Source organism: Idiotropiscis lumnitzeri, chromosome 9, assembly GCF_059441095.1.
Source record: "Idiotropiscis lumnitzeri isolate Australia: NSW breed Sydney's pygmy pipehorse chromosome 9, RoL_Ilum_1.0, whole genome shotgun sequence".
Taxonomy (NCBI): Eukaryota; Metazoa; Chordata; class Actinopteri; order Syngnathiformes; family Syngnathidae; genus Idiotropiscis; species Idiotropiscis lumnitzeri.
The window spans coordinates 5,186,580-5,211,629 of NC_142399.1; the positions used below are offsets into that span (position 1 = coordinate 5,186,580).

The 25,050-nt window shown below is 43.9% G+C and overlaps 1 protein-coding gene across 1 annotated transcript in view; it reads right to left on the reverse strand.

Moving 5' to 3' along the window:
- The window catches only part of zmiz1a (zinc finger, MIZ-type containing 1a), a 116,489-nt gene extending 92,356 nt beyond the window's left edge, over positions 1-24,133 (reverse strand). The window contains exon 1 of the mRNA XM_088304676.1: positions 23,796-24,133. The gene's annotated coding sequence lies outside the window, so the exon portion shown is untranslated. The remainder of the gene's footprint in view (positions 1-23,795) is intronic.
- Between the last annotated feature and the right edge of the window lie 917 nt (positions 24,134-25,050).

Consider the following 25,050-nt stretch of genomic DNA (forward strand, 5'->3'; position numbering starts at 1 on the left):
TCGTTAAATATTATCATTGGAGCGATGTAAATGGAAAAGGGCCACGAACATGTCGCTTAATGACAACGAGAGCTATGAGTCATGTGTTCAACAAATGTCAGCGCTGACGTCCTGTGTGACTAAAAAGCACGTCAATGACTCAGCAGTCTTCTTTCCAGGCACCGGACAGCATTGCGACATCATTAGTACTAATTACACTGACGCAGCACTCTTAGGTACGAGTCTGAAGTCGATATAATATTAGCGATTTACATGAGTTCTTTTTGCTTCCCCGGTCACTGCTTGATCTCATCAAGTGAGTCAGGAGCAGTGAAGGAGGTCTGTCACATCGTGTTACGCCGTGACGAGGCGCACACACGCCGCGTTAAGTGGTGAAGGGAAAACAAATATGTCATCAGCAGGAGGCTCAGGTCGAGTCAAGTTGAATGCTAATTGATTTGACAGCGGCCTCACTTTGGAACGAGCAGCGGCCTCGTGTAAAATAGCATCCCAGCAGCCTGGCCGGCCTCACTTGAAAAATTCATGCGGTAAAAACTCACGCCACTTTTGCTCGGCCCTGATACGATCAATTACCTGCGCTGGAGAAACAAAAGGATGAGTCACGCTACCATCCGTTGCATGCAATTGGCTTGAGCCGAAAGAGTCACGTGGAGGCTCGCGATGCACACAAGATATTTTCAAAAATGAAATCCATCAGCACACCAACATGGATTTTCACCTTTAAAGACCTTGCTTTAGCAAAAGCCATCTGAGGCGGCGACTTACATCAAACTCCTCCCATCAGCGTTGGTGTGTGGACGAGTAAATGGCGGAGGTAGCTGAAAAGGATGTGCGTGAGGCACTTGGGGCTTGTGTGCACTTCCCTCATTTGTATGCAGGTATACACTTTAAGGAGTTCCATTTCCATCGCAATCAGCCAACTTATTCAAATGCAGCACAAGTGACTGGAGAGGATAACATAAAGAAAGGCATCAGCAGAAAATGGCAGCAGGCAGTAATCCCCCGGCCGGGCCGCCACTTGCGCTTGTCAGCAACGGACGTTCGGCGCACTTATCAGCGGCAGCCATGGCGCTCTTCTAATAACCCCGCTGATGTTCTACGGTGCGAGGACAGACAGGGAGACGGCGGCAAAGACAAGACAGGCGGACAGGTTTCGCACTTAAACTCACACTATCAGCCGGCGTGTGTGCACAGAGGCCGGGGCGCGTTTTCCTCACTTAGCAACGCGTTGTGACAGCCACATGCACTGCTTTGACGCCCTTTTGCCGAAATGGACTCCCAACTATGAGCAGACGGGGCAAAATACAGCATTGATGGTCAGCAACACCTGCCTTGACACCTCGAAGGAGGTGGCGCACCTCCATGTCAAACTAAAAAAAAAAAAAATTAATAAATAAATGAGGACAAAACAAAGCTGATTAACCCCGCCCCCGAAAAATAAATGCCTCAACTCGAGCCGGGCGTGCGTAACACTATATTGAGCTCGTCATGAGTACATCTGCCTCTCAGTCAGGAGAATCAGGTTTAAATGAATTTTCAAGTTCGCCTATTCTCCAAACAGTCACAAAGTAATAAGGGTGAAACGAATCCTCAAATGATTCTAGTACCTTGATAAAAAAAAAGAAATATTCAAGGATTTATGTTTTTTGGTGTGAAACACGAGGAAGACATGGACATCAAAGTAGTTCCCGGCAGCGTGTGGTGGACAGTTTCTATTAGCGACCGTCAAAAACCGTTGCCACCTATCAAGACGTCATTCTGAAATGATGTTCAGTCGCTAATTAGGGATGCTAAAAAAACAAAGAAACAAACAAACTGTAATTAATAACGCTTACATTGACGCATGCCGCCTGGTGTCAGCGTTAGCATCTTTTGGCTAGCAGCTAGCCGCTAAGCGAGTGCTCTTTTCAAAAGCAGTTTCATGGATGAAAATGCAGTTCGTACTTTTTTTTTTTTACAAAATCAGGCTTACTCGAATGCTCTGTTTTGTGGTTGGGAAATGTGTAATTATTCGAAATGACACGACATATGATTGAAGCACACGATTGGAACTGGCTCAACTGGTGACAGATTAGCACCAACTCGTAGCTGCTCCACACAGACGGAGTCCTTACGTCAAGACCCCGGGGCGACCATTCGACGACCAGTTTACGGAAAGAAACCGGCGAATGCTAATCTCGCACAATTTTGTGAGCTTATACCCGTACGGTGATTTACGGACCAGCCAGCGATTGGAACACAAATTTTGTTGTCACAAATTTACGTTGGAATATGCCAAAGTCTATCACAAAAGTCAGAATTATAATTATTCTTACGCCGCCACGCAAACGCGCTCAACTTCAAAATGAGGCCGTCGAAAAGTGTCATGTGAGGGTGCTTTCTTCTTCGTTTTCAACGCCTTGATGCTATCACCTGCGCTGGTTTGAATCTCCTTGCGTAAATCTAATCACGCCTGCCGTACGAGCAGCAGCCCCCGACGCTTCGGGGGGGCCAGAAGCCGCGGCCGACAGGAAGCGTCTTGTGTCAACAGCGGTGTGTTGACACAAGACGGGCAAGCGCATGCTCCCTCGCTATGGACGCTGCGATGAGACGCACAGATTAGGCTTCGGATGACGACGGCGTTGACGACACTTCTCGGCTGGTATGTTGACTCAAAGATGCAGACACGTCGTGCTGCAGGGCTCGATGCGCCAGCGCGGGGTGTTTTGAATCGCACTTTTCACCATTCCGGGGTCAAATGAAATCTGTCTAAAGCAATAAGTATTTTAGAAAACGTGGTGGCGTGCTAACAGCTAAACAAAAGGGCCATTTTTAGTCAATTAGAAGGCTGAAGAAAGTCATGTGACGGCAAATGACAACAATGGAAGAATGACTTTGGGCGGCAGGAGGGACGCAGCCGGCCGGGACTGGTCGGCAGACAATCGCAGGGTTCATTTACGCGGTCCCAATTTGATACGTTTCAACGATTATTTAATATTTAATGTCTTTAGATTGAATCATTTAAGCCTTAAGCCTCCTGACAGCTAGTTTTATTTCAGGGTGTATAAAATACGATATTATAAAGGTGCAACAACAGATCAAAATCGACAACTAATCGATGATTGAATTGATCGATAATTATTTAGAAAAATTTATATCATTTCAAATTGACCAAATTTGAAATTCAACAGTAATCCCCCCCCCCACCCCCCCAAAAAAACTAATCAACTGTTGATGCAAATTTTGACAATCGATTAATTGTTTAGCGATTATTTTCAGCCTCTCAGCAGTAAAGAAGATTTCTGTAGTCATCCATGAAAGCGGACTGATTATCCTCGTCCTGAATGAAAATAAAACATTTGCTTTTACTTTGGAAAACAATAATCCACATTATTTGAGACGCAACTGGTCACGCAATCCTAATTCTTTTTTTGTTTGTGCATTTTCTGCACTGTCAAATTCAAATAACGGCTTGTTTTTGAATAAAGGGTCAGAAATTCAACTTTTTTTTTCTCCAATTCATCGATTAATCGACAAAATAATCGAGGTAAATCTGTTATTAAAATAATCGTTAGCTGCAGCTTTGTTATGTAAAATATAATAAAGTAAAATATATTGTCCTTTTTTTTTTTTAATAAAAACCGAGCCACGTGTTATTCATGAGGTCCTTGGGGGCTACCTGGTTCCCGCGGAAACCACGTTCGTGAGCCCACAGGTTCACCAAAACGACCAGGTTCCAAAAATAAGATCAAATGAAATTGCCCACTATTAAAAAAGCAAGGAATCATTTTGTCCCACCCAATCTTGAGTAGAAACTTAATTCTCTTTTGATGCAAATAAACCTGAAAAATATCTGCAGAATCCCGTCCCGTATATCCCGTGGGTTGCCCGGCATCCGATACAAATGTGTGTTTTCAAAATACCTGTTAGTTCTGACACTCACTCGACTCATCGTGTAGTCAGTGATGAGCCAAGTGACAGCAGAAAGTGTGTCACTTGAGATGAACCGAAGAAAAAAAAATAAATAAATTCCTTCCAGGCGTCGTCTGATCTAGCCAATAATGGCGACCTTCAGTTGAGGGCCAGAAGCAAATACCTTGCGTGCCTTGCAGCTGCCTCGGAGCACTTTGCGCCCAAGGGCCCGAGCGTGCCGCCGCTCCGCCGCTGCCACATGCAGCATCAACGACTTAATCGGGTCTCTTGTGCGGAAGTACGGCGGTGGAGGGAGCTCCGCACGGACTGACGGCAAACCTTGGCCATGACACAAACCCCCCGCGGGCCTGTCAGTTCGTCTCGATGGCGCTCAAATCAGCGCTCGGCATCCGGGCGACACGCACTCCAGCGCCGGTTGACACGACTCTGCGGCGATCGCAACCGCACATCGGCCTCGACGTGTGCCGTGCGAGATGCTCGGCCACGGACGCGGCTATTAAATGAGATGCAAAGTGGCACACATAGGGGGCAGTTAGGCGGCGTTTACGACGCAGGTCCAAGGTCTGTCTCTCTCTCTCTGCTGTGCTCGTGGCCCTGCCAGCAGAAGCAGATTGGCCAGCCCAGAGCAACATCTGATTGCTTGTCGCAGCCAATCAGCAGAAAGCTGCCTGTTTGCTTTTTCACCTCGAGTCACACGCACTACGAGAAATATCGGTTATCGGCCTCCATGACTACTAATAATCGGTATCGGTATCGGCCCTGGAAAAAAAAAAAGCATATCAGTCTATCACTAATATTAAGCACTTTTAATTACGGTCGTTTAAACATTCACTATGATAACGTCACAAAATACGACCAAGCAAATATGACGTAAACATCAAGTCATAAATAAAACCACAACAACAATGCAAACAATTCAAATTTCGTTAATTGTTTAGCACCACGTTACACCGAAAGAAACAAAAAACAACAACCTGCATGCACTTAAAGTATTTTACTATAATGCTATAAAAAAATTTTTTGTTTCTAACATTGGTGACCACAAAGGAAAAAAAAAAAAAAAAAATCGAAATTGTGTCACTTAAACAAAGTAGCGTAAATCGACCCTTCAAAGTCTTCATGATGCAGCGGAAAACATTTGTACGGATGAATACAATCAATGAATTTGCATTTGTATGACCGATATTATCAAATGAAAAAAAATAAATAAAATCAACATGGTGACTGATATTTAATGTGCCACCAAAACACGAGAAGCGAGCGCGCTTTTAATAATTGATGGCGTAGGAGCGGGGAGATTTTTAACCACTCTCCTCCTGCTTTCAATCATTAATGCGCTTTCCATCAAAAACACTTCAGGCCCTCCAGTATCACATCTCTCTTGAAGGTGGAGGGTCCACATCCAAACATTCATCTTTCACCCCCCCCCCCCCCCCGTCTCATTCTTGTTGGGCAGATTAGGATAATCACGCCGCAAATTGGTAAAGTGTCCCAAAGTAGGCGTCTGAGCGAGGGTCTCGGAGGGTTAATGGGAGCATTTCAAATGTTTCAATGACAAGGAGGACAGGAGGCGAGCCGGTCGAGCCCGATCCTCACGTTCTTTCTGCCCGTTCGAAGCTGATCAATCTGCAAGCGCTCGATCGGCGTCACAAAAAAAAAAAAAAAAAGCTGCAGCGTTCTGTTCAAAGTCACACAGGACACACGGCGTGCATCGACATGGCAACGCATCCGCAAGGTTACTATGGTATGCGCTATACACGCATGACGCGTGCTACATTGAGATCAATACAGGAGGCGCTCGGTTGACGCTCCCGGATGAGCATTTCCTCGGAATGATGCAAAACGCTGCTCAAGGTTTAGGATAATTCCCGCGAAGCGAAAGTCGAGTTTACAAGAAGATGAAAAATAAATGCAGCAAAAACAAGCGGGCGGAATCGACACAACATTGCGGAGCGTTCAGTCAGTCGAAAGGATGCAATTTTCACACACTACAAGATATGCTGAAAAGGGAAGTTAACGAAAATAAAAAAAAAATACAAATCTTTGCTCAAAAATGTGAAATATGAGTTGAGCAATAAAATCCACCCGTTTTTAGCCACCTCCGAGGGCGGCCATTTTGTCACTTCTGTCGACTGAAAATGACATCACACTTGCCCCGTGATGTCATTTTCAGTCGACAGAAGTGACAAAATGTCGCGACATTACGATTGAAATTTGACTTGAGCAGGAGTCAACGGCTCGCAGAACTGAAAGAGGATTGGAAAAGTATTTCCAGTGAAGGATGTAACAGCCACTACGATATTTATTGAGTAAGCTACTCGAGTAATCGACGCAACAATCGATAGGATCGGCCATTTTAAAAAAAGATTCATTTGTGTGCTGCTTTGTTCTGCAATCAAACTTTTTTTTTTATTTCCAGCCCTCCTCCCTTACTTCACGTTTCACTGGCTCGACCTTGGCTGTCCTCTGCATCAAACACCTTTCACAAAACGCCACTTAACAGCAGCCCAAAGAGAAAATGCACTCGGGAAAAACATCCAGGTTTTCAAAAATGACGTTTGGACAGAATTCTGAGGCTTGTTTATTTCAGTGCTTCTAAAGTGTGTGTGTGTGTGTGTGGAGGACATGGATAGTAAGTAATGCAATGAGTCAGCAGGTGGAAAGTGCAAGGAGAAACACGGCGATCTACTATTTGCACTGTGACTTATTATTTGAAATGTCCACAGAAGCCAGTTGGATGCGTTGAATGTGAGCTGATAAGGTCAATCTCGCTTTTGAATTCACCGTAGCGCTTAAATTAAAAGCGCCATAGACCAGAATTACATATGACTATTCCGGAGTGGGCATATGTAAATGTTTGTTGTTTTTTGTTTTTTTGATGCAAAAGCCTTTTTAGAACAGCTGAAGCTCCTGCCAACTGACACAGGTCACTTATCCTTCAAATAATAACGGCTGTCCGTTATCTAATCTCGGCCTGATTTCCATTCCGGGGATTTAAAGCGACTGAATGAGATGTTAAGACGGGCATTTTTTTTTTTTGGGTGAGGGGACAGGCGTCATGAAGGGAACTAATCTGCCAGGCACACATGCTAGCCTTTTACTCAACGTCGACTCACACGAGATGAGCGCAATCAAAAGCAACTGCGGGAGCTCGGTGTACAACTCAACGACTCTCGAGGCCTTCACTTGGCCAGATGGGTCCGCAACTTTATCTCCAAAGGACCATTGCGGTGGTGTTGTCGACTGGTTCAATTCAACATTATGGAGTAATACTCGGGATACTCTGGAATTTTTATTTATTTATTTTTTTTACTAGTGCAAAGCACGCATTCCGCAATTCAATTAATTCACCGGAAAATAAATGAAAAACATTTAGCACAATTAAATAATCCATGCATGACTTAACAGCGGACACCACATGTGTCACAACAGAGGTTGACCAAATTTCATCAGATTGAATTGATTGGCGTGTCAGTTGCGGGGCTGTATAGTAGCTGCATGTCATATCAATCGGAATGGATTAAAAAAAAAAAAAATTAATTGGAAGAAAAAAAAAAAAAACGCGCTCGCTGCAGGAGGGGAGCGGGGTGACTCATTTCGCAAACAGTTGCACACGTTACGACGGTGTTTAACAATGACCAGCTCGACATGTTAGACTGGTCCGTGGCAAAGTAGCAGTCAGTTCACTTGAAGTGTGACGTCACTCGGCCAAGTTGGCGACCATTGCGTGTGATGGCACCGCAGGGAAAAAAAAAAAGAAAAAATTTTTTTTTTATATATATATATATATATATATTTGGATTTTATTTCGAGATTTTGTTTCATTGATAACTGTTGAAATCCTCAAAACGCAAGTCTAATTCTTCTCAGGTTTATGTAGTCATCCATGATTGGCTTGTCTTAAATTGAATATCCATCCATTCGCCAAGCCGCTCATCCTCACGAGGGTCGCCAGCGAGTAGCTTTGTGTTGAATCAAAAATAAAAAAAACATCTGTTTTTACTTTGGGAAACAATGATCTACAACTTTGCCTATTTTTTGACATTTTATGGGCCAGATCAGTAACTGAAAAATAATTAGTGAATTTTCTACACTGTCAATTTGAAAAATTGCCCTGGTTATGATTAAAGGGAGACAAACTCAAACTTTTTTTTTTTACATCCATCGCCAAAATAACTGACAGACTAATCGAGTATTAATAATAGTTGCTTGCAGCTCGTGGTGCAACTGATTACGTAAGTCACAGTTCGGCTCCGATCACTGATTTTGTGTCACGGATTGGATTGTTTTTCAGATTGGCAAAAAAAAAAAATTAAAGATCAATACAACCTTGTGTTCATCAATCTTTATTAAATAAAACGCTTTTGCCTCGAGTATAAAAAAAGAAAACAAATCAAATATTCGGCCGAAAATAAAAAGAAGAAATTAAAAACGGCAAAATGCATTCTTAAAGTAAGAATGTATCCTGCCGGACATTTTGGGCTGAAAGTTTTCTTAAAATTATTGTTTTATAATTTTTATTTTTATTTTTTTCACCAACCATTCCGCAGTTGAACCGTGGTGCTTGATCCATACGGATCACGGATCAAAGTTCATCCGTTGCACCACAAAACCCAGGAAGTAGCTCCCAATTTAAAAAAAGGTCGCTGACCCCTGCTCCACAATCTTCTCTGCTTTCATCTTAATGTCTAAGTCTACCTTATTTAATGCATCGTCCTCAAAACATTCCATTTTTTTTGTTTCAAACTCCACTTTGACATGTTTATAACAATAGTACTCTAAAAATGTATCCGTGCAAATAAAGGCCACCAAAAGTAACAATCCCTTCCATTTAATAAATTCAAATAGACTACAACACGAAGACGTAATATTGCTGAACAGGATCAATATCCGGCGATTAATCTCTCAAGGAGCAATGTAAAGTGTCAAAGCTGGCAGAGGCTGAGCACGTCAAACGGCACGAAACAGCCCCAATCGCCCCCTTTTTTATTCACTCGGTCATAGTGTTTGTCAATAACGGCGCGGCTACAGGCACAGAAATCCAGTTTAACTGTCAAAGTCGCCCCCCCCCCCCCCTTGGCTTCCGTCCTCTCACTCAAAAGATCAAGTGCACGTCGCTGACAAACAGCCCAACTTAACTGACTTTTCACTCTGCTCACTGCACCTGTGAGGCCCAAAAAAAAAAAAAAAAAGCGGGGGGTGTTGAGATGGGACACGACCAACCAGCACAAAAATGACAGATGCTGCATGCAGAAGCACCCAAAAAAAAAAAAAAATAAATCTCCAAATCGACTGGCATTCGTTTTTGTTTGGGTGCAGCACTGCGACCAAAACAAAGAGGTAGAACCTCGCCCACCATGCTTTCCACTACGGGCTGCTACTTTTGGTGACCTCCGCGCTTAGAGGCTCAGATCAAATCGGGGACGCTGCGCGACAGATGTCTGCCCCACCGCTCGGTTCCAGGCGTGCTGCTGGCACACACACCAAAGAGCCCAGGAAAAAAAAAAAAGAAGTAAGGACGGGATGAGGAGGGGAGAGGAAGGTTTGCCCAAACAGATCCCAGACGGTGGGAAGATACTGACTGTTTGCAACCGCTTAAGTTGGAAAACGACTCAATGAACTTTCAACACACACTAACTTAGGAGGAGACTCTCATTTTGGCTTATTTTTACTCTGGTGCTGCCTATCTATCTAAATATCTATACACCAAGCTAGCCAGCTAGCTAGTCAGCTAGCTAACTAGTCAGCTAGCTAGTCAGCCAGCTAGCTAGCTACTTCGCTACCCATCTAGCTAGTCATCCATCTCTCCACCTATCTCTCCGTATAGTGTGAAGAACCACTGAACTCGACCGAGATTTAATTCTACTAACAAACATTAAGTCTAATTCTAAAAACAAAAATGTCAGGAATATCTCTATTATATATGATATAGACAAATATTTGACTCCAGCAATATCCCCCCCCCCAAAAAAAATCTCTTGTCTTCGAAAGGGTGAACAGTTTCACTTAATTTTAGATTTATTTAGTAATATGTCACAGTGGTTAAACCTGTCTTCAAAGTTGTCTAACTACAGTTAACATTCGATATAAGGACAAAACGTTTTGTCGCATTTTAACAATGTTGCTAAAACACACAAAATATGGACATCCAAATGAAAGCGTGCCCTGAGATCTCTGCGGGGAAAGAAATGACAATGGATCCAATGTAACCCAGTGGGAGACAGTCACAACAATAACGCTAAGTGCAGCAGCCACAAACTAAATATTGAATATTTCCACGACACATTCCTATCATTTCTAAGGATGGAAGGCTGATCAAAAAAAAAAAAAAGCCCTTTATACGTCTCCACAGCGCATAACCTCAGCGCAAAAACAATTTTCCACATCCCACTTCCGCTTTGAGGAGCTGCACGCCAAAAAAGAAGAGCGGCGAGAGCGACGGAGGCGGCTAATTATAGCCTCGCAGCAGGATGGCCAGAAACAAACTTGATTATCGTCATCGTCAAGACGGCATAAAGGAAACCTGCCGCCTGGCCCCTTTTCCGCCACAATCCAATAGAGAGGCTTTTAGCCTCCGTAATGATTTACAAAGTGACACGCCAAACAGATTTACTGTGACAGCCTGAAAGGGGCCAGCACGGACGCCATTACTGATCACGTGACCAGACCTCTTGGCCCTTTGGACGACCCCCCTCCTCTCGCCAAACCCACACTTCCACCCCTCTGTGCTTTTGCAGAATGAGCCCGGCTAAACAGAGGCAGGCAGCCAGCCTATTCAATCAGACCCCTCCTTCCTGGCTCAACACGAGCCGCCGACCCCCGCCCCTCGATCCGTCAAACGAGAAGGAAAAGCGCGCTTAGTGGAAGTTCGTTAAAGCGACAGCATCCCCCGATAAGCATCTGGTCACGGAGAACTTGTGGTACCGAGTAAATGGAGATACTTTTGTACAATTTTAACAGCATTATCTGAGGTTTATCACACTTAATGAGGCGTGAGTGTGTTGGAGTGGAAGTGGAAGGGATTTGCGGCGTGTAGCGTCAGCCGACACCGGCGGACGCTTAACTAAACATTTGTGCCAACTAGGGATGAACGATGGGTCATTTTGGGACCGAAATCGCGATCTCAGACAGCGCGGTTTCAAGATCGTCAAAGCTGCGGTTTGTGCCCGACGTTCACAAAGCAGGTCACACCGGGAGTAATTTCGTTCTAGCTAGCTTGAATGCTACGGCGTCAAACTAGCTTGCGCCGCAGCAGTATGAGCTTTATTTGTACGATATGCACAGTAGTAAGTCTCAAAATTATATTTTTAATCAATTTAGCTTTGCTAAGGGACAATGATTTTCTTGACAATCGAAGTACAGAAGAAAATGTACATTAGTATGAAATGTGAACATTTTGGGGGTTAAAAAATGCATTTACAAAAAGACAAAATTATACTTGAAAGAAAGTCATTTTGAAAAACTGCCCCCTTCACAAAAAAAGTCATCTTTACATCTTTAGTGTCCTTGCATTATTAAAGTAATAGCTTTTATTGTTTTTAATGATATATTGGCATTTTTCATCATGTCACTGAACATTGTGAAGAAATTATGAATTCTGCACTGAAGCTTGAATTTTAAAAAAATTTGCAAAAAATAAATAAATAAATTGAAATCGCAATATCAGCCAGAGAAATCGTGATTTTTTTTTTTTCATAAAATTTTTCAGCCCAAGTGCAAACACACGAAGCAATCCTGTTCCAACCTTTTCATTTACGTATGTACTGAATATAAAGATAGCAAAAAGAAACGGTGTGTTTGGGTTTCAATGAGCTCATTCTCCATGTGCCTCAGCCCCCCCATCCCCCCCCCCACCCCATCTATATACACAGGGACAATATCCTCTGATGTCCTGAGTGGCAGGATTTACATTTGACTTTCATTTCCCTCAAATATGGAGCACATTTATGTTGGAGGAGCACCAGTCCCCACGGATTCATTTCGCCTGCTGCTCTCATCGTTTTTATCGCCTTGTTCTCGCTCACTTTCTCTCTCGCTCTCCGTCTCGCTATCGGTCTTTTAGAAAGGTGAAAAAGAGGGGGGGGGAAAAAACACCACCTTGGCTGTTTCGCCGCTTCTGAAAACAGAGCCACCCCCTAAAACCATCCGAGCTGAAGGTGGAGAGATGTGAGCGCAGACCCCTCAGGCCAAAGCGGCTTCACTTTCCCCCCACCGTTTTTGGCTTCCAAAAACAAAGAAATTCCAGAGAAAATCAGGGCAGGACCTCACCCCCGCTACCCTCGCCCTCCCCCCTCCCCTGCTCCCCCTTCACACACTAGCCTCTTTTAACACAGAGATCAAGCAAAATAGCCGCAAGAGACGATCCGGAATTTTGACGCCTGTATCCAGCGGAACACTTCCAGAAAGCAACACGGCATTCTGCGATCACATCATTAAATCTGTGATGACCAACATCTAGTGTGAGGTGGAAAGTATTTGTCAGGCAGTGACAATCGCTTTCAACTCAACAGGAGAAGTGTGAGGCGTTAAACTTCATACGGGTTCCAATGACCGCTGCAGTCCAGGAAAAAAAATAAATAAATCTCAGCAAGATAGGCGGTGTCGCCCTTTTTACAAAGTCCACGTCAGCTTTCCCTGCGTTACTGCTCTGTGTCAACTGCACACGTGGCCGGGGATTTAAAAATAGATAAATAAATAAATAAATAAATAATGGTTTGGAGTACATCACACTAGAAGCTGGCATGATGTCACGACGCGTGTAATTATCCAATTGCAGGATGCCGGGCAATTATGGAAATAATGATCATCGTGATTAATATGATTGCGATTGAAATAACGATTAAAAAACAATTATTCACTGACTTCAAAATTGAGTATTTATTCAATGACTCAATCTCAACGACTCAAAAGTATCGCACTAAATTCAACTTCATGGCCATTCATCGCTGTACGTTGAACAATTTCTTCTCTATTAGATAATAAATAAAAATAAATATCGGATGTTGCTGCTGTGCATGCGTGGATGGAGTACACAATCACAATGAGATAGGAAGCAAATTGCGATTCAATTCTATTAAATAAAACATTTTTTTCACAAATTGGTAAGAATTTGTACCTTTGAGTATTATGTTACCTGTGTGTGTTTCTGCAGCATTCGTGTGTGAATATTTGTTATGTGAATTTGATGCTAATTTCGTATTAGCATGTCCGTGGGATTTTACATTGACTTCAGCATTAGCAATGTTTTCAAATCGAAGCAAGTCATTTTAAATATACGTGTGTAATTATTTTTGTTGCGCGTTTAGGTTGACAGTAAACTCCAGCGAGGGTGTCAATACGCAACACGATTGCGACGCAACCCCACGTGGTGCGTTCGGGTTTCTCTCACAACGTGGGGAACTTTGAATCATTTTCTTCTATTACCCATCCCTAAGTGCATCTGTGTGAATGAACTGCAACCAGCCGCTTTGTTTGGTTCTCTCTAAAAGCCAAAGCCTGATAAATGCCAGGACGTCTGGAAATTTTTGCAGGCTTCACGCATCAGTCAATGAGAGGCTTTTGTATCGTAATACATTCGCAGTGATGTGTCACCCGGGGAGACATGGTTGTACAGACATAGCAGTGAGGAGAGGATTGTGTGTGTGGGGGGGGGGGGTGGATGAGGTGAAGCGGAGGCACGCCGTCTGCAGCCCAAATGCATATTTCAGAGCCGTCTGCCGCAGACATATAGACACCAAGCCGACTCCGTTCAACCCTTTGGCAGCCACAACTACTTACAGAACATTGCCAAGAGATGTTGCCGGTCACTCTGGGGTGAGGTTAACACCCCACCACCACCACCACGCCGGCCGCAAACACCCTACGTACCCCCGCCGACCTCCACTTCACTGGCTCCGCCCCTTAAAGTACACAAGTCAGGGCCAAAGAAACGTGTGAGGTCTTCATGTGCGTCTTCCAACACCGTCAACACATGCCATTCAGATTCCACTCGGATCCCTCCTGGGCAAATAAGTGAAGTTTATGGCCGTGAAAAAGCAATATGGCCGAGATGTGGAATAAATGTATTAGACGCAGCGAATGGATGACATCTGGAGTCATGGAAAAGTTGAAAGGGGAGAAGATCGCACGGAGAGGAACGTAAACAAGTACGTCATCGGTTGGCAACGGACGGCCAACGGGCCACACTCGGCATGTACGAAGTCTCGAACGGACTCTCGGAAAAATCAAATGTTTAACGTTTTTTTGTGTAAAAGTGGTGCTTAAATTTTCCTGCGCATGTGTGGAGCGAATTGTCTTCAGTCGGGCGGAACAATTAATTAATTGAATTCAAATCGGCATTCCATTGTAGTAGAATGCAATTTTCAAATTGAAAAGGCTGATTTTTTTTTTTTTGTTTTGGGGGGGACTTGCTGATTTTATTTACGCCACGTTGGTCTGGTTTGATGAAGTTGTCATCGTCAAGACTTAAAAGTCAAGTCAGAGTGTTTGGGAAGTTAATTGAAGTCAATAATTAAACTGACTTTCATATTATTTGATGTTTTATTTGCCTTTATTTGAGCGTACGCCAAAATTTTATGTTTGACAAATCTGATGTGTAAATTCACAATTTCTTGATTGCGTTTGTTATAAAAAAAAAAGTAAGAAGAGGACCTTAAAAAATATTAAATAATCATAATATTGAGGTTGGGAGTTTATTTTATTATTTTTTTTTTTTAATGGCCCAGCGTTGAAAAAGTAACAATCTTGTCAATACATCTGCAATGAAAAATATTTTGCATGCCATAAATTCATACAAATGAACAAGTTCCGTTCGCAACCTCAAAAGTGGCGCAGCCGAGGCATTCAAAGCGGCATCGATTCTCTTCCCTCCCGCACACATTTGTGCATGGTCACCCAATCCCCTTTCAAATCATAAAACACAGGCAGCCTTTTGTCGATGATGTTTTGCCGGATAATTAGCGAGCCGACGCGGACAATAATGAACATTGTTCGGCGGCCGATCGCTGGCAGTGTATCACGGCTCTCTCTCCAGAGTGCACGTGATTAGCCTCTTCTCATTACGGATGTGATAAACGACGACTTCCGTCGTGGCTTTGGTTCGCCGGGAGGGCACGCTTGCTCAGGGGAGATTAGCACAAAATGGCAAAAGGCGTCGTTCCTCAAGTACAACTCGGCCAGGTCTGAAAAACGCTTAAGCCGTAACGATTTGAACCGTATATTGGGAAATGTCGTCGTCTAATAGAGTGGACTTTGAAATCAAAATCTGTTGCTGCCTCGCTTGTCTCGTCGTCTCACTATCCTTTCCGCACCAGGCCTTCTTTCTTCCCGGTCGCCGTCTCGACACCGCGGTTTAAAATATGCCTCCTTTATCTGAGCCGCCCAGACGGGAGAATGAAAGAGATGTCGGTCCTTAGAACTCCGGGAAAGCGCTTTGCCTCTCGCGCCGGTGTCAAAACGGAGGGGAGGGCACAATGCGGGCAAATACAAACACATGGCACGCACTCATGGAGTTTTCTCTCTCACAAGTTGTATATTTCAAACAGTTCTCAGCGAGATGTATGCCGCTCGAAACTACAATCACACGAAGAAATATTTGACATCAATCCCATTTGGATACTGACTGGTGATTTTGTTTTAGAGCTTGGAAAATAGAAAACTTCATTTTAAAAGGCTAACAAAAAGTGCAAGGACCTCCCAGGCTCATCTTCATGTCTTATCGTGCAATGAAAACAAACATCTCTTTAAAGTATACGAGCAAAAAAGTTTCTATGAGTAGTGCGTTGTACGAGACTGACATTTATTCAAATTTCGCCAAAGTCTGTTGCAGTGCGTGTGAATCGAGGTGAGAAAGCAAACAGGCAGTTTACTGCTGATTGGCTGCTACCCTCTGTACAAGGAACCAATCAGATGGCGCAGTGGGCGGGACCATCTGCTTCTGCAGGCGGGACCACCAGCACAGCAAAGAGAGAGAGGAGTGTGCTGCAGCGTGACAAAATAAACCCGCTTTTAATTTATCGGCCTTGAAAGTTATTAAAAAGGCCGATAAATTAAAAATTTTATACGACAAATATTAGAATCAGGTTTCAAATGTAGGACGGTGCGATTGCTATTAATTACAATTATGATTACCGCTTCTAGTCACGTAGATATAACACACTCATGAGGGCGGGGCAGTTATCGGTCACAAGTCTACTGGAGTCAAATTGTAAAATGCGGAAAGTTTCGAGACTTTAATTCATCTACTAAACTGTTCACTTGCTTCGGTGCTGCCGTTTTGGTTAGCAACAGAGGGGAAATGGGTTGGGAATGACGCATTCAGGGAACAAGTGTGCATCCTGCCAAGCAAATGCAAACTACGGTTCAATCCTGAGCAAATTCCTGCCACGTGAAAGCTTGGGCACGACGCGAGAGAAGCTATTGCATGACTCCCCGTCGGCGAAGAATAAATGCTGTCCTTTTGCATTAGTAAATCCTGCCTAATTTTCCTTGTCATAAAACATCTAAGTATGTATCCCCGGAGGCCATGTTGGACACGCCTTGAGAGAATCTTCGCCATCACTCCGCAGCTCCCACGCAAACCTCAGCCACCAAACCAGCCGCTGTGCGTGCGCACAGACAAGCGACTGTTTGAAAAGCCCAATCAGATCATGAATGCAGCATTCTCTCTTGAAAAAGACGACACTGCCAAAAAGATTTTAGCTATGGAAAAACATCTCAGTGGATATGAACAACAAAACGGCTTTTCTTTTCACAAGCACGGCTTTATTTGTTTTTTGAATTTTTTTTCTTGGACTTTTCAACCCGTGCCTGCTTTTGCACACCCACTCGCCCCTCTTGCAAATTTCTTTAGAAAACAATTTGATTGGCTCAGCGTTGTCCCACTGGAGAAGTTACAAAGGACACAATTAGTTTTGATTTTTACATTTAATTAGCTTTAATAATAAGTTTGCTATTTTTTTAAATGCCGTTTAGTTCAGTTTTTATTAGTTTTAGTTGTTTTTTTTTAAGTTATGGATTGTTTATGTTTGTCGTACAGAAGCAGGACATTTAAAATACTAAATAATTTAAAATGAACCCAGAAAGCTCATGTATGATATCAAAAGACACAAAAGAAAAACAAAGGACACTTCCGCCGTAATTAGAGTTAGTTTTATGAATGCAAGCCATAGTTTCAATTATTTATTTATTTTTTTTTAGAATTTTTGCTTTAATTTTATTTCATTAACGAAAAATATTTTTTTTATTTCAACTTTAGGTTTTTTTCGTTACTTTTTGTTAACTCTAATCACCTTGCCTCGCACACAACCGCTCACTCTACTTGCAAAATTGCTTCCTAAAGAATTTGACTGGCTGAATCGTGTCACGGTAGAGGAATTGTAAAGCTGTGTGCCATTTCTTTGTGCATACATTCACGATAAAAAAAAATGGATTTCTCACTCGCTCATTTGATTGATTGGGACAAGTCACGTGGGTAAGCGTTGCAGTGCCTGGGATTGTCAACAAAGACCCGAGAAGTTGCATCGGTTAGGCAGGCCTGAGTCCAAATCTGGACCAGAATCCATCGTTTTGAAGAAGTCTGCACTATACAACGCAGAGCAAATTCAGACTTTCCTCTCTGAACTCAGCCTTGTCATTTTCTTTATAGACAGCAACACTTGGCAAGAGCTCAACCTCCAGGTAAGCACCCAGAAAGCAAGTCGCGGGAGGCTGGCTGGCAAACGGAGCCACGTGGGCCGTTTTGCAAGGTGTGAGAACCTCTTCCGGCCACGCTGCGGTGTATCAGAAGGCACAAGGCAAACACAGCCGGCCGCCGGCTGAAACAGTAAACCGACTGACCCAGCGTGAAGAGGCGACTAATTAGTGACTGTACTTACAAAAAGAGCAGGAGGGAGGAAGAGAGGGACGGGAAAGGAGCGAGGCGGCAAAGCGCAGTTGGAGGATGAGAACAATGAGTTTGTTTAGCTTAAACAGGATTTACGAGCCCAAACAGACACACGCCAGCGCCACTCACTCAGACACATACTATCTCTTCTCTTGTCTCTCCAACACAGCTGAGGATTTAATCGGCAGCGGTGGAAAGAAAGCCAGAGCGTAATTGCTTATGATGGCGAGAAGTATTGAGTCCAGGAGGAAAGACAGAAGGAACATTTTGTTCCTCCGACTCTCGCATTGTTCCCGGTGAGGCCCGGCTCGTCATTTATGATTCAAGGGCCCCGGCCTCTCTCAGCGGACGGGAACAGGATGTGGTCATTGTGTCGTCCCGCGCACTCGTTTCTCAAAGAACATCGAATCAAACATGCATGAGATGGTGACAGGGCGGGCGAGCGACTTCTCTTGGCACTCTGTCTCGCTCGGCAGTCTCGGAAAAAGCACTTAGACGACTGCGTGTGTCCCGCCCCGCCCCGCCCGATGTTGGGGGAAGTCAAGGGTGAAGGGAGAAGGTGGATGCGAGTTGACGCTTCGCCTGTTTTCCACATATCAAACATCAGGAACACACGTCGGAGAAAAGAAACGTCACAAATGGAAGAAGCACTGCAGTGCAGACACGGAAATCGAATCATGGTTGCGCAACTCTTTTTTTTTTTTTCAGTTTTGTGATCATCAGGCTTACAGTTGTGCCTTGAACGTCTTTTAAAAAGAAGAAAATGAGCTCCAACATATGTGTTGTCGTTTGTCATTAAAATGAAGGTGAAATTGTTTTAGGTAAGAATCGGAGAAAACAAATATATATGACACAAATTAAACTTTGTCACTCATCATTATCAATTTTACTGACAGCGATGAACATATATATATTTTTTTTTTTACACTCGCTTGACCGTTTTTAATTTGAAAACATTGCCTGCCTGGAACTGACTTTTCCTGTTCACATTTTTTTTCAATTGGGGATTTCCAAATATGCACATAACAAGCATTCAAGATCTCTTTTGCTGAAGTCTATTTTTATACAGCACGCATCCTCATTAGGGTAAGCCGGAGTCGATCCCAGATGACTTTGAGGCGGGAGGATGGGCACACCTTGGACCGGTCACGAGCCAATTACACCAGCCGGGTACAAAGTCCAACAATCATTCACACAACTGAGATTTCTTCAATGGACTGAACATGGATATGTATTGAATGTTTAACAGCGAGTGGTCGACTGGTTCGCACGTCCGCCGCGCCTTGTGTGAATTTAGTATTTAGAGAATAAAACACGAACAAGGTTTATTCATTTCATTTTTTTTTCCAAGTTCGGCGGGCCGGATTGAAACGTTTAACGGGCCGCATGTGGCCCCCGAGCCGTAGTTTGCCCACGCCTGGTCTAAAAGATGCATTGTAGGTTAATTGGACACACTAAATTGTCCCCAGGTGTGATTGTCTTTGTGTGCCCCGTGATTGGCTGGCAACCAATTGAGGGCGTCTTCCGACTACTGCCCGGCGACAGCTGGGATAAGCTTGAGCGTTTTTAGCGTTCAATTTCAACGGGTGTCAATTCTACACAAATTTTGGGCTATTCGTGGGCAAAGCCAGTCACGATCCCCTGCAAAAATCGGGGGTCGCCTCAGGAAATATGCAAATTGTTTAAATAAATTGAATACCATCTGATCGGATCAGTGCTCAGTTAGCGTTTTTTTTTTTTTTTTTTTTTTTAACTCGCTGATCAACTCCAAAAATCCTGATCGTGGAAAGCGTAGGAGCAGCCCTATGAGGACACAACCCACAGATCTCATGAAATCCCCAAGCACGAGTAGAACACGAAAACGCCACACAGGAAGGCCGGAGCAGAGATTCAAACCCCAATTTTCATAACTGTGCGGCAGACATGACCTGCGTGAACTCTGAAAGTCATTAAAAAAAAAAAAAAGGAAAAGCAGACAGCAAAGAAGGGGTCATTGAATATAAATTTGGTGATTAAACACTTCAGCAGAGTGCGCGGCATTGTGTTGTACTTTAGCGCTGTCAGTTATGAGATTGTATAAAAACCTTAATAGCCGCCAAATTGCTCTTCAACGGCGTTGACAACTGACAGATATATGCCACTTCCACATTTGCCGTACATTCAATAAGGTTGTTTGTAGCACTTTTACAGATAGAGAAGTCAAAAAAACGCGTGTTGATCTTTTAATGGGATTACATCAAAGCCCCGCTGAATCAGACTTGATCACTTGGCGCCAACAGTTGACAAAGACGATGTTGATACTGTTACTTGCGGTGCAATCGCATTCCATACGGCCGACGCTCGTGTTATAGCTTGTGAGATATGACAAGACAATGTTGTTTCGTCACTGGGACGACACAGACAAACAGTGTTAAGTGAGGTGAGATATCAAGTTAAAGGAGGCACAAATGGGACTCCCCCAACCACCCCCTCCCATGTGGGTCCACGTTTGTCGCCTTTCACCGAGCGGTAAGTAGCGTTTCATTTACAGCGTTCTCCTTAACCCCGCAATTACTCGGCTTGCACTAGAAAGTGGCTTAACTGTAGACGGACGGTATGGCTAGAATTACAACAACCTTTACGTAGCGGTAATGCGTCTGACACCGAGGGCGCAACCTCGACTCGCGCTGAACCTTTCCGCTGAAAATGTCCCCCTTTTCAACCGCACTCTCCAAATGAAGTCTTTAAAAGGCTCCGACGGCGACGCGCATTTTGCGAGATGAAAAGTACCATAAAACGGATCTTTTATAGATCTTTAATGAACACCCATCTGAGGGCGTGGCTATTTTGCCACTTTCGGCGACTGTGAATGACATCACAGCTACTCAGGGCTCAGATTACGACCAATCATACCTCTCCTATTCTCTGAAACCAAGCCATGATTGGTCATGAGCCCTTAACAACGATGATGTCATTTTCAATCGACAGCAAGGGGCAAAATGGCCGCCCTTGAGATGTACATAAAAAAAGGTGGATTTTACCGCTCAACTCATATTCCACAAACGCAATATTAATCAGAGTGCCATGTTTAGACACGCGAAGGCACATGGAACATATTATTGAAAAATAATCTTTTTGGGTTGACGTCCCCTTTAAGACTGAGGGGCGGTGCTTGAAAGTAGCATTGTTAAAGAGATTTAAAAGCAAAGTAAAGAAATAATAGCTTATTAAAACTACAAAAAAAATAGAACATGATTTGAAAAATACATTGAAAGATCTTAATCTCAGAGATGGGAAAAGAGCATAATTGTTTACACTTTATAGGTATGTTTTAAATTTTTCTTCATTCATATTATTAACTGTGATAAAAAAAAAAAAAAGGATTCTAGCAAAATGGGGAAGTCCAGTACACAGAGAAAAAAAACTGCTTTACGGGTGATTATGGCGGTGGCATTATGCACAGGTACGCGCTATTCACTTTACCATAAAACGTCATTTGTCTGGGCCATCGTAAACCAAGGACACCCTGTAGTCAAGTTTGACTATTTGCAAAAGTCCAAACGTCTCCCTATAGAGGAACTGGAGCTCCGACACACATTAGCACTCTGCGCCGTGTTTAAACAGACTTAGAAGACCCCCAAAATGTGATCAAGTGGGAGTGTTAGGAAGCATTTTGCCTGCTCAGTGAATCAGGCACTTTTCTGTCTTGCCTCACAGCCCTGCTGGCTGGAGAGAGGCCCCAGGAGGGACAACAGAAGGGAAGCAAGCGCACACATAAACACTTCCAACTTTCAAACAGTTGCAGATGGCTTTAATTCTTTGCCCTCTCTTCACTGCGCCATTTTTTATCAGGTAACCTGCGTGCCGCCTCTCCGTGACTTAACGGCGCTTTAGCGAGAAAGGAAAGGACAAAACAAGCGCCCCCCCCTCAAAAAAAAAAAAAAAATGCTCATTAACGTGCTGCAGCTGACAAGTGTTGCTGGTGAAACGAATGCATTACATCATCAATTACTAACACTGGAGGGTGCATTGACACCCCCCCTCCCTCCTCTCGCTCCTTGTTCCTCCTTCCCTCCCAAAAGAAAATAAATAAAAAATCTGTTTACTCTCTCCAAGACGCAGGGATTGGACACCTGCAATCCAGTGCAACACTGCCGCAACACAAAAAAACTGAAAACGGTTGCGCTTGTTGTTCTTTGGTTTGACACACTGCCAGAAAAAAAGGTGTTTCATCGAGGACGGCGTGTTCTAATGGCAACGCCAAGGTTCTTTCTGACCCCGTTAAGACGCCCGCGGACAGGAATGAATAAACGGGCGCTGGTCTCCCCCTCCCGCCGGGAGCCCCCCCCCCATGCACTCCTTCCCCGGCTGGCCTCTCATCCAGAAGGAGGAATTTAATGGGGAGGATCCTACAAACTTAAGGCAGGGGGACTCGAACAGCTTGGACAAATGTGCCTTGCCTCTGTTGCTTCGAGTTCAGTGATTCAGTGTCAAGGCGTCCAGGTGTTTCTCCACATGTGCACTGACATGTTGTGTAAAGAGATTACACTCACACCTGTGCATTGTGTCATTTCCATTATTATTAGCGCTGCCAAGGAGATTATGTGTTCATCACCGTTTGTTTAAGTGTTACCATGATGGTGTTAAAAAAAAAATACTTAAGGGATTTTCATAAATCTTGGCAAAGGGGCGGGGCATGGGCCAAGAAAGAATCCACTGATTCTTGGTGCAGCTTTGCATAAAGGGATCAAGAAGTCCTTCGTTTCTCAGGGAAATAAAGAATGGTTGTAATAAGAACAAACAAGATGCATTTTTTTAAACATCTTATTTTTAGACTGTGAAGATTCTTTGTACTTTAGCCAAACAAATCTGATCAACCAAAGTAGCCACTGGACCAGAACTCTACAAATATCCCAAAACTATAGTTAGATCACAAACTGTTGGGACTTTTGTTTTTTTAGAAACAAAAATGTGTTTAAATTGTTTTCATTGGACAGAACTCATACATGATGCCTAATAACAGCGCCACTATTAGTCCGTCAGAAAATTCATTTCATTAACTGGCAACTTTATGAACACATGTTGCTTAAGTCTCATTTTTTACATTGTCTAGAATCCCTGCCAAAAATTGGAACAAGGATCACTAAACTTACATTTTGGGACCACCAATCATGCACAAACCACATCATGTGATAAGAACCGCCACTGCAATTTATCATACTTTACAATTAATAGCTTTTGGGGGAGGTTCCTTTACAGATCCGCGGACAATTACACAAAAATCTCACAATATTGTTAACAGAACAGTGAAAGCCTTTTCACCATTTATCTATAAAGGCGAGGAGCCTTAGTGGAGGTCCAATTAAGAAGCAATAGACCACAGATAAACACGACCCTTAAGTATCATATCATACTTGGTTGTTAAGAGTATAGACGAAAGTGTTCAAGGTGCTGCTTATTAGGATAAGCCAGCCTTGGCGGAGGTCCCATTAAAAGGTGTATCGTGGGTGCACCCTCAAGGTGACAAATGACACTGATGCTGCAATATTATTGTGCAAAGCACAGCAACAACCCTCCGTTGTTAATTGCATTACAACAGGTAGAAAGGGAATATAAACACAGCTTTGTGTGTTCCACATTCTCGCTTTCTTAGCATCAAGCCACAGCCAGCAGCCGCCGGTCGGTCGTCGGTTATCGGCTGGCTGGCTTGGCTGGTTGCACCCGGGCGAGGCGCTCAGCGGCGCCGCGCCGTGCGAGCCAGCCAGCCAGCCAGCCAGCGAACTCGCCACATGCAAAGCGGCCGTCCACGGACGTCCAAACGCGGCAGACAACAACAAGCCCACTCGATATGAAGCACCACCGACGACGAGGCGCCACCAGCCTGCCCAGCCTGCCCAGCCTCTGACACGACTTCACCCGCTTAAAGGTTCCGAGGAGGTCAGCCTATTGTTAGCAGGTACCACCCGGCCACCGCGAACGAGCAAGCCGCGATACGAGCTCCGGAACAAGGCGTCAAACTTACTTCCAGCTCCAGGCGAGTCCTCCTCCGCGACGGCTGAAATAAAAAACCTCCGCGTGTGCGTGTGTTTTTTTTTTCTCTCTCTCTCTCTCGAGCTGGCCCTCCGAGCTCACGGTGCAACTGAGTGACTGAATCAACTACCGTGCAGCACGGCAAGTTGAAGTGTCAGATTACACGGGGCTATTCAGTTACCACCGCTGAGGAGAGGACCGGGCTCGGCGGTGAGGAGGAAAATGCGAGCCGGACTTCCCCCTCCCACACCTCCACGACAGCATGAGGAGGAGTCAGCTTGTCTTGTCGAGCCGGAGGACGGCAGCCTCTACCGGGGAGTGGGAGTGAGCTTCCTGGAGAGGAAACAAAACAACAACGTCATTGTCATAGATCCACCCAAAATGAGATAATTGTTTTTTTGTTTTTTTTAACTGGATCTATAAATGGAAAGGGTGTAATTTTCTTTTCTTTACAGTTGTTTATGTTCACAACACAATGTCTAATTCTAAATCTAAACGTGTCAATGATTGTTTGTTTATATATTATTTGTTGCAGTGGTGAGCAGTCAAGGCCTTCAAGGCCTTCTCTGCAGGCCTATAATCAAGAAATCATGATCATATTCTTCAAATTGATGTCATATTATATCCTAGTGTTAACATTTTTCGGTTCAAGTTTTTATCCAATAAGAATTCAGCTAGCTCGTGTTGCCAGGCAGATTTCATAAGACCAGTAGCAGGCACTATTGGTCCGAGTCCTTCTGATACAATCGTGCGGGTGTCTGTTCTGGGCATTTATAAATGATAGACAGTTGCGATAGCCAATCAGATCGTGAGTTGATGACAGTAAGGCCTTCTCGCCGGCCTTACGTAAAAGGTGAACGCGTTTTGTGATCGGAAACTCACTTGCGAGGGGGCAGCGCTACGCAGAATCGACACACCCGATAGTCGTAACTGGCGACCGTTTGAAAATCTAAAATATATTATGTGCTTTTTTAAACCACAATGGCCGAGGGAGGGAAATGTGTGGATTTAATTGCAGATACACTTGCGAGGACATGGAGGTGTATACCGTTTTGGGTGTACACCGCCTACTGACCCAGTACAGCTGGGATAGGTTTTTATTAGGTACGCCTGCACATTCAACACCAAGACTTTATAAAAACCAAGCTTAAAAAAAAATACAGGTAATACTCCATTTTTTGACCGTTATAAACGTATCATTAGGTTCGTATTGTGGTGTGCAGTGGTGTAGAAATGTGCTTCATCAT